This window comes from Thermobia domestica, chromosome 3 (genome assembly GCF_964235325.1).
Source record: "Thermobia domestica chromosome 3, izTheDome1.hap1.1, whole genome shotgun sequence".
Lineage (NCBI taxonomy): Eukaryota > Metazoa > Arthropoda > Insecta > Zygentoma > Lepismatidae > Thermobia > Thermobia domestica.
In genome coordinates this window covers 65,604,845-65,613,487 of record NC_137456.1, presented here as the reverse complement: position 1 = coordinate 65,613,487, position 8,643 = coordinate 65,604,845, and the positions used below count along the sequence as shown (strand labels likewise).

Here is an 8,643-nt window from a genome sequence, read left to right as displayed (position 1 = left end):
CGTTGCATTTTGGAACTGTATTTACAAAAGTATTCTTGGTATCATATGTCCGTAAGCGTACTCAGAGTCCTATTTCACGAGAGAGTATTCTACCTATAGGCTAGCTTCCCGAAGAAGCACAGGAGGCTCGAAACAAGGACAATAAGAAATATAGGGAACTCTTTATAAGAAAATTATCTAGAGTGAATACCAACACCGATTTAATTCATATATTGCTCATCACCTGATCCATATATTGCTAGTAAACGTGCTCCTGCCAAAACCAAACGTTCAGACATAATGTCCGAGGTACTACGATTGTTAAACGAGCCTTATGTGAAAGATTCCTCTAATCATTCCGAACAGAGCAGTGACTAAGACTAATGACTTATTTTTGCCGTCAGTTTTGCGTACTCGCTGACTCTTGTTTCTGGTCCTGACTACCTAGTGTAATGCACTGTCGTGTTTACCTTTCTCACACATGTGTTACGTCTTTGGTAAATAATACACAAACAACATTCTTTATCAAAGAAATCGAATATTTCAATCGAATAAAACGTCAAAACCTGTACCATTCAAATGTGCATCATAGATTGAATAAAGTTCTCCTAGATCGATGAAATCTCCCACTGTGCGACTTTCTTTTCTAGGTATTGATGTGCGCAACTTGGCGTCCATGTCTCATTCTGTGATAGGACAGCCCTGACACTTTTCTGCAACAGCTAGCAGTTGAGGAGATAGAGTCTCAGAAAGTGCGATGGACGATAGCAACAAGTCTGGCAATGTGGAGGTGCCGGCCCCAGTGGAGCAGCGCTGCATCATCAAGTTCCTTCTGAAGGAAGGCGTGAAATCTTCAGAAGATGAAGTGCGCAATATGACGAAGAAACTCTCTCAGTCGCAAGGTACGAGTGGTGTTCAAAATTCAAGAAAGGAAGAGAATCTGCTCTCAACGTTACCCATACTCCACTCCGAGCTACCGCAGTCAACGAAATCAACATTCGTCGGGTGATCGACGGATCTGAATAATCGACGCTCATTCCGTGTAATCGAAGCATCAGTGTGAGAGGGTTGAGTGAAAAAAAAAAACATCGGCGTGGGAAGTGTGGAAACGATCATCCACAAATATGTGTACTTCCGGAAAATCACAGGCAGATGGGCCCCAAAAATCCTAACTTCGATCACAAGTAGTGTACGCAAACACCTCGTCTGAACATTTGCGGCAATTTCAGAGAGAAGACGAAACTTCTTTGCAAAGATAATCACCTACGGTAAGAGCTGGGTGCATCATTACAGTCCGGAGTCAAAGCGCTGCAGCATGGAGTGGAGGCATCAAGATTCGCCGTCGTCGAAAAAATTCAAGACACAAGCGTCCTCTGACGAAGTGATGCTGAGGTATTCTGGGTCTAAAACGGGGCGATATATACTGATTTCCTTGAACGCGAGGCCTTAATCAGTGTTTTGTACCACAACAATCTCCTACAAACCAAAGTCAAATATGCTTTGAGAAGAAAATGACCACAGACGGTGAAGGATTGCATCATCATCCTGCATGACAACGCACGTCCTCATACGACCACGACAACGGTCACAGATATAATCAAACTTGGTTAAGTTGCGGGCTAGACCATTCTCCGTATAGCCCCGATCTGTTTCCTTGCGACTTTTACCTTTTCGGCCCCCTCAAAGAGCACTTGAAAGGGGTAAAATCCACACAGACGACGAAGTCAAAACTGTCTGATGAAATGGCTGAAAGACCATCTCAAAGAACTCTATGCCCCAGGGATACGGGCCCTTCCACACCGATAGGACAAGTGTGTGCGTGTACATTGGGAGTATCTTGAAAAAGGACAGTAATCGATTCGCATGTTTGCTTCTCTATGTAACAAAAAAAAAAAAAAAAAATAGATTCCGGTTATGACTTGAACGTCCCTCGTATATTAGAATACATCATGTCTCGAGGGAAGGTGACGTAGCCATCAGGGGAACCATAGTCTCCTTGCATCCCTCTGGCGTCGTCGATGCCTAAGGTCACAATGAAGATTTTTTTTTTTTAATCAAAGTTTAAAAATACGCAAGTCATTTTAAAATATACTCGAATACTGTAATATATTTGGTTTCGTGTATATCATACCCTTCCTGGACGCGGTAACCTTCTGATAATCTCCAGATTAAGAAGAAATCAGGCCATAAATTCAGTACGTACATTTACAAACGAGACAAAACGACGAATAATTCTTTGAAAATCAATATGAGACGAGATTTCAACATAATTTAAGAGACGAGGCGAGAAAATGAAGTTTCTTGTCTTGTAAGTAATATTATGTCGCTACCAGAAGGACTGTATACGTACTGTGCTTAACGAGATATAATAACCTAAAATTATCATGAACTTTAAATCATTTCCAATTAATATTTTCAGAGGCTGGTGTGTGCATTTGTTTTTAAATTACAGGGTAATACATCGTGGGCCATAAACCGCTTGGCATAAATAATTCACTTCATATACATTTTTGTCAAGTGAATCGTTGACCCATCGTGTATAATTAGTCTCATGTTGAAGGACAAACATAAACAAACCGTTAATGAATGTTTTATATATCACACTGACAGTGAAAGAAGGGATCTAGTGCTTTGTTAATACAAAAACTCTCTCGTAGATGTCGTTGTGTTCGAGTTGGACACTACACGTATATGAGCATGCGAGTGGGTGGGGCATTTTATATACATGCATAGTGTAATTAAAACTGGATATATGAATAAACGAAAGTATATGTGTACTACTTTATAATGTAGAACTATAGAGTAGTCAATAGTATATCCGAGTTAATGTAAGGGGATGTAGCTCAGATGGTAGAGCGCTCGCTTAGCATGCGAGAGGTACTGGGATCGATACCCAGCATCTCCAACTAACTTTATTTTCTTTGATAAAAGCCTTTCTTTTCTTCAGAAAACTATACGTGTAAAGCGTAAACATAGTCGTAAGGGGATGTAGTTCAGATGGTAGAGCCCTCGCTTAGCACGCGAGAGGTACTGTGATCGATACCCAGTATCTCTAACTAACTTTATTTTCATTGATAAAATCCTTTCTTTTCTTCAGAAAACTATACGTGTAAAGCGTAAACATAGTCGTAAGGGGATGTAGCTCAGATGGTAGAGCGCTCGCTTAGCATGCGAGAGGTACTGGGATCGATACCCAGCATCTCCAAGTAACTTTATTTTCTTTGATAAAAACCACGCTACTTCCTTTAGAAAAGTATAGGTGTAAAGCGTATACAATTGTTGTAAGGGGATGTAGCTCAGATGGTAGAGCGCTCGCTTAGCATGCGAGAGGTACTGGGATCGATACCCAGCATCTCCAATTATCTTTATTTTCAGTGATAAAAGCCTCTCTTGTCTTTGGAAAGGTGTAGTTGTAAAGGCTAAGGAATAGGTCAGATGGATGTTGAAATACTTTTGTGTATCGTAATGAATATGTGACTTTTCTTAATTGTTTTTTTCTTTCACCACGGTTGCTTTTAACGAGATTCCACTTTTAGCAAATCTACAGAGCTTGGTCCTGGGATGCCTATCTTTGAAGTAAATGGATTGCCAGGGACCTTGTTTCTTGTTCTCACTAAAAGATTTCAAGCCATTTTTTAAAAATGTATTTGGAAAAGTGTGCAATTTTCCTACAATATTTCATCTGGAATACTGTTTACTAAGGTTGTTTGCTTATATATTGCTAACATTATTATTTTAAAAGAAGAATGTGCATATTCTGTATTTTTTGCTGATTCCATGGCAATTCTCAAAATGAAAAAAATGACTTTCAATAATGATTATACAATAAAAACAACCGAGAATGCTGAATAGTACGGCTAAGAGAGCGTTATATCATCTGAACTACATTCTTTTGTAAGTATTATTATATTAAATTTGTTCGCGAAAGTGTCCTTTCAGAGATGTAATAGTTACATGAAAGAAAAGTAGCTGAAGACGCTAACACCTTTTCTAAGATAAGTCCCTCTCTTATAATTCGAGTTGGTCACGAAGCTCTTACCACTCTGACCCACCCTTCACCAAACCCATCGTCATCAACTCTGACCCATGATCAACGCCCTCCTTTCCATTGAGAGCTCCTCCGTGACTAAGCGGTTAGCGTACGCGCCCTTGGCGTGGGAGGCCCGGGTTCGATTCCCGGCGGGAGCTCATGTGGTTCGGATTCCACGTTAATCAGTAGGTCCACGTCTCATATACCCTCGCTGCTGAAAATGGACGTTAAACTCAAAATCAACTCAACTCCTTTCCACCGTCTAAAGAGTTTACACTTGTAATAAAACAAGACTGTGAAATTATCACTAATCGGAGTTTGAATTTCTAGTCAATCGCTGAAGCACTGCTCTGTTACAATACAGATAGATCTGACCTTTACGATATAAAATGGTAAAGTATTTGTCATGGGCTATATTACGATGAATTCTAATTTAATTATCATATATAATTATTTCCTTGTTGATTAACAGATACTTTTCAGTGGAAAATAGGATGAAATTTGAAAGTCTTATATCAAGGTAAATAAGGCCAACATAAGGAAAGAAAGAAAAAAAAAGGAAAAAAACTGTAAAATTCGACAGTGTCTCGAAAGCCAAGTAGTGGACCATATTGCTATTATTACAATTACAAATATCAATATCCAAAAGTGCCTGAGGTTCTTTTTTCACACTTTATGCTGTACACTCTTTATGCTCCCAATGTTAAGAGGCCTCATCCCGGCGAAATTAAAATACCGCTTATTTTACAGTAATTATGTGATATCTTCAAATAGATAAAAGATAATTGAAATGTGGAACAAGAGCGCCCTAGACAATACTATTTTGCGTGAGGTACCGTTATCACAAGTCACCTAGTGGCTTTCCGTTTTCAGCCGCTTAGAAACGCGAAAATAAATGCCGATTTTCCAAATGGCTCGAAATCAAAAGCAGATAAGTGAGTAGTGATAACGGTATCTCATATAAAATGATATTGTCTAGGGCGCTCTTGTTCCACATTTCGATTATCTTTTATCTATTTGAAGATATCACATAATTACTATAAAATTAGCGGTATTTTAATTTCGCCGGGAAGAAGCCTCTTAAATGAAAATGCAATGCTGTCATTTACATGGACCCACAACATAAGTGAATGGAGTTACTGACTTTCACACTAACGTGTCGATGGCCAGTCCCCATGTCAAACGGTAACTTCATTCACTTACGTTGTGGGTCCAGGTAAATGGCAATATACTTTTTCATTTAACATTACAGCCCAAACGGCTAGTCCGATTTAAAAAAAAAAAATCCTTCACTTTAGATTGAAAACATCATTTTTAGAGACAGTTTTTTTCTCCCTCTTACATTTTGTTGTAACTGATAATAACAAAGCTACCCTATGTCAGGGACTTTTGAGACACCCTGTATTTTAAGCTTCAAATTCTTCAAGAAAATGCGACGCACAAAAAGATTTTGAACTACTACTACTACTACTACTACTACTACTACTACTACTACTACTACTACTACTACTACTAATAATAATAATAATAATAATAATAATAATAATAATAATAATAATAATAATAATAATAATAAAAGGGGTTCAGTTGTACTCGAAAAAAACGCTCTAGTAGCGTGATTGGACTCAATAACGCATCGCTTTTATCTTTTACACACAGTACATCGTTTATTTTGTATCTGTACCACATTATTTCCAAACAGAGTATTTCATTTATTTATTTTGTTCGTATTTTGTATTTTACCTGCCATTATTGTTTCTCCATATCTCAGTGAACTAAGGGATAATATATAGCTGAAGATCTGGTTACAAGATGTCCGAAGGAAAGAAAAAAAAGTGTGGATCTTTTCAACCAATAAATAACGAAAGCGCCAACATTACCAATGGCCTCACTTCTAGTATGTCGTCGTGAACATCTCAGGTTAGCCTATTATATTTTTTTAACTTCATGAATATGCATGAAAAACCAGGTTTGAGACGGCACATAACTATACAAATGGTATAGGCATCAACCCTTTTCGATATACGTATACATATATGCAGAAACAAAATCCGAAACGAAAGAGGAGAAAACATTATACCATAAAGAGATGCTGGAAAGAAGAAGAAGAAGAAGAGGAAAAAGAAGAAGGGCAATGGTTGGAAAAATATTTTTCAATTCATCGAAGTTTAATTTGGTTTGGTTTTGTAAAGTAAAAAAAAAATCTACTTATTGATGCTCATTTGTTTTCTAAGTGTGCGCACGTGCTGCTGTTTCTTTCTCTCTTTTTTTCGTTTTATTTATTATATCCTCTTCTAGTACTCGAAAGAGAAATATTAGACTTCCGGAACCAAACAAAACTTGATGGAATGTTGCAGGAGAATAGAATGAACACACCTACATTTTTCTTCTTCTCCCTTTCTGTTTTATTTTCCTCTTTTGGCAGAATACAATGAGTAGTCTGTCTAGAGAGTAGAAAGAAGAGTAAATGATAACATATTGTCGTGTGCCCTTAACACTTTTCGAAAATGTTTTTCTAACTTAAAAGTTTAAAAGGTATTTGAATCTCTTCTTCTTTTTTCTTCTGAAACTGCCTATAAAAGTAAATAATAGAATACAAACAGAAGAGAACTAATTGGACATGGAATGTTCTACCTTTCTCGTTGTTTCTCTGTTGTGGATTCTACAATGAAGAAAGTGCGTTTACAACATCCAGTACTTGTAACTCCTGTGTTCACTCTGCGGCTGGCTGTCTTGATTAGTTTCCAAACTGGTGTTCATTGCAGTCGTTTCCAGCAAATGTACGTTATGCAACCACCATATCTCAAATGTTGTTTTGGTTGCTTCCATTTTGTCGAGTTCCTGGAAGCTATACATTTTGATATAGCTATGTGTTTTACTGGTTGCTTAAATCAAATTTGTTAGGTAAGACCAAAGTACCATAAATCAAGAAACAGACACAAAACTTTTTTCTTTTAAAAAAATCAAGCCTTGTCTTTAGTTCGAGTTTGAGTTTGTCCTGTCTTGTAGTTCAGAAGTATTGGTCCGCAGCCCTTACCTTCCATTTGTTTTGGGTTCTTTGGCAGTGGGGTGCTAGTGTTTTCGTGACTACTGAGGCTGTGGTATCCTGTAGGATCTTCGGTAGCTTGTCTTCCTTATCTCGTTCCTGTCTGGGAAGCATTCTATCCTGAGCTTCAGAGATTTTAGTATTCAAAAGTAAAGATATAAATGACTATTTTTTTTTTTTAAATCTGACGTTAGTTCATTAATAACAGAATTCCTCCTACCTCCTTCCTTTACAGTCATATATCGTATCAACATTTTTGAAGTAAGAAATTTGTGGACAGCATTTTAACGTTCTTTCTCTCGAATTTAAGCGGCCTCAATGAAAAAATGTAATTTTTAGTTTTAAGTCCTACGGTTATGCCGGTTAGACGAAAGGAGACGGTGATGATGAGAAATGAATGAAATGATGGAATGATAAAAGTGGGAGGAAACTGGAGAATTCCGAGAAAACCCACGGGCACGGTGTTTGCCCACCATAAGGCTCATTTGGCGCGAGCGGGATCGAACCAGGAACCCCAAGCACAGGAGTTGTGAACGCTCTACCACTGAGCCACCGCGCCACCGCGGCCTCAATGAATGCTAATGAAATTTTAATTTATTCATAATTTTTAAACAATCATTTTGTTTTACAAAATTTTCTACATTTTCAAAACACTACTAAACTTTTTAGTAAAATATTTTTGTCGTTGATTGTTAACCTAGCTCAATAAACAATTCTTTTGAATTATTGAGTGTGTAATTGCAGTGGCGGCTGTAGCGGGTAGGCCGTGAAGGCACGGGCCTACCCAAAAGTTTTGAAAAGTATATAAACGCTGAAAGATATAATAAAGAGTAAATATACAGGGTGGTAGGAAATTCTACCGAAAAACTTTTGGAGGCGGTTCCTTATACGAAATGAAAGAAAAAAGTTCTAATAAACATGGGTCGAAAAACTTCTCCTTTCAGAGTTATGAATTACTGAAAATTCGAAATATCACGTTTCAAAACATCCTGGCTTAGAAACTATAGGGCCTATCTCAAACGGTTTAAGGAATTACACAGGAACTGATATACGCTCTATCTAAATATCCATGTTTCAGAATTCACCGGTACCAGTGAAACGAACGCACCATTAGTACTTAAAGTAGTATCCCTATACTTCAACTTCTTTTTCACAGTTCATTTCACTGATAACGGAAGATGGTAAAACATGGATATTTAGATAGAGAACATACTGGTTCCTTTGTAATTCCTTAAACCGCTTGGGATAGGTCCTATAGTTTCTAAGTTAGGGAGTTTTGAAAAATGAGTTTTCGAATTTTCAATGGATCATAACTCTGAAAGGAGGCTTTTTCCGGCCCATGTTTATTAGAACTTTTTTCTTTCATTACGTATAAGGAATCGCCTCCCAAAGTTTGTCGGCGGAGTTACCTACCACCCTGTATTTTCCACTATTTATATTAATGGTAGATAATTATTTAACAAATACTCGTAGCATCAACCACCACTGTAAAAGTAATTTCCTACTGTCATTAATCAAATGTGTATGAGTATCCATAAGCGAGGGAGCCGGCCTACCCAAAATTAAAATCCTAAAGCTGCCCCTGCCC

At 37.7% G+C, this 8,643-nt stretch overlaps 3 non-coding genes across 3 annotated transcripts; all 3 read left to right on the top strand.

The window, feature by feature from the left end:
- The first annotated feature begins 2,811 nt into the window (after window positions 1–2,811).
- Window positions 2,812–2,884, top strand: TRNAA-AGC (transfer RNA alanine (anticodon AGC)). Its single transcript has one exon. It is a non-coding gene; the product is annotated as a tRNA-Ala (tRNA).
- Window positions 2,885–3,111: 227 nt separating this feature from the next.
- On the top strand, window positions 3,112–3,184 carry TRNAA-AGC (transfer RNA alanine (anticodon AGC)). The gene has a single exon. It is a non-coding gene; the product is annotated as a tRNA-Ala (tRNA).
- Window positions 3,185–3,264: 80 nt separating this feature from the next.
- On the top strand, window positions 3,265–3,337 carry TRNAA-AGC (transfer RNA alanine (anticodon AGC)). Its single transcript has one exon. It is a non-coding gene; the product is annotated as a tRNA-Ala (tRNA).
- The last annotated feature ends 5,306 nt before the right edge of the window (window positions 3,338–8,643 follow it).